Source organism: Tenrec ecaudatus (assembly GCF_050624435.1).
Source record: "Tenrec ecaudatus isolate mTenEca1 chromosome 2 unlocalized genomic scaffold, mTenEca1.hap1 SUPER_2_unloc_3, whole genome shotgun sequence".
Lineage (NCBI taxonomy): Eukaryota > Metazoa > Chordata > Mammalia > Afrosoricida > Tenrecidae > Tenrec > Tenrec ecaudatus.
The window spans coordinates 92983-94668 of NW_027457579.1; the positions used below are offsets into that span (position 1 = coordinate 92983).

The 1686-nt window shown below is 34.0% G+C and overlaps 1 pseudogene; it reads right to left on the reverse strand.

Moving 5' to 3' along the window:
• Positions 1-1328: 1328 nt before the first annotated feature.
• On the reverse strand, positions 1329-1429 carry LOC142435859 (U6 spliceosomal RNA; annotated as a pseudogene).
• Between the last annotated feature and the right edge of the window lie 257 nt (positions 1430-1686).

Genomic DNA, 1686 nt, shown 5'->3' on the forward strand with positions numbered 1-1686 from the left:
TTGATTCAGACTCATAGTGACCCGGTATGTAGGTTTTCTGAGACAATACATCTTCATAGTAGTAGAGCACCTAATTTTACCCCTGTAAAATGGTTACTTGGTTTGAACTGTCCACCTTGAGGTTAGCAGCTATGTTAGGCTGACTTCTGGAGAGAAGGAAAATCAGTGACATATGTGCATGAGCACACACAGGAACACAGAGAAGTGTATGTGAAAATAGAACTAATGTAATTGTAAAAGTGGAGAGTCCAGTTTGGTTCCAAGTCCATGGGTCACATGTTAGACTTGACATTTCACCTGTCTCCTGTAGCTTTAGTATCTGATGAAACCAAAATAGGCAAGAAGATCACAGAATAGATTTGTTACTGGATACGTGAATTAATCCAAGTTTGACAGGTCAAATGTCAGGCCACTAAATAGGATCAGCAAGCATATGATAGGTCATTGGCTCAAGTCCACAGAACCAGCATTTGACATATCAGATAACAGAATCCAGACTCAGCAATAAAAAGCAAGCATTCCCATTTTATAGGAAGTAGGCTAACCCCCAAGGAAACTTCCTTTCATTTGCATCTGGACAAAAGGATTTCACACCAACCAACCTAATCTTCTGTTAGGTCACATCATTGGCAATTATTAGGCCTCACATGCCAATTTGACATGAAATATACAAGAGCTGGCTTACGGTCAACCCTCAGTACAACCAGGGTTCCTATATAATCATCCAAATTGGGATGAAATAGTATCTTACTGTGATTTGACTTGCATTTTCAAAATTCATGATGTGAACATCTTTTCATGTGATTATTAGCTACACACATCCTCTTTGGAGAACTGTTTATACTTTTGCCCATACGAAATTGATTACCTGAAATGTAATAAAAATTAGAAATAAAAATTTATTTACCTATTTTATTTTTTAAAGGATATTTCATTGCATTTTCAGTGAAGGCTTAGATGCAGTTTAGATTCTCTTTCCATAATGTCTACACAAGTTGTCAATTGACATTAGTTACATTCTTCACAATGCAATAGCATTCATTTCTGTTCAGGTTGTCCCATTTTCATTAATCTACTTTCCATTTCCCCATGTCTTCTCATCTTTTCTAAACAATAATTATTGACCATTTGACCTTATATAAGTGATTTTTTAAAGAAGCCTAGTACATACAAATGATTTCCTTTTTTTTTGTTTATTTGAGCCAAGCTATTACTTAGGTTAAAGTGGGTTGATTTTACTTGACAATTTAAAATTATCTTAGTGTAGTAGTCTCAACTGACTTTTAAGTATGGATTTTTAATGAAGCTTTTGATATTTTACTGAAGCAAAAAATGCGAAAATCTTCACCAATTTGAGTGTAATCTTTGGGCAGGGTCTGTGCTGATCTTTTTTGTACCATTCTGATTTTACTATATGTGTTTCTAAAACTGGTTATATGTGGATTTTTTAAAAGGAATTTGCCATTGTGTTTCATAAATTTTTTTTCTATTTTATCAGTATCCAACTATGTGAAATTAATGAGAACAGTTGGTAAGTGGGCAGAATAGGACTGTGGTGTGTGTACACTCATAATCTTTTTTTTAAATCATTATATTGGGGACTCTTACAGCTCTTGTCATAATGCATAGATATATTATGTCAAGAACATTTGTACATATGTTGCCATCATCATTTTCAAAACATTT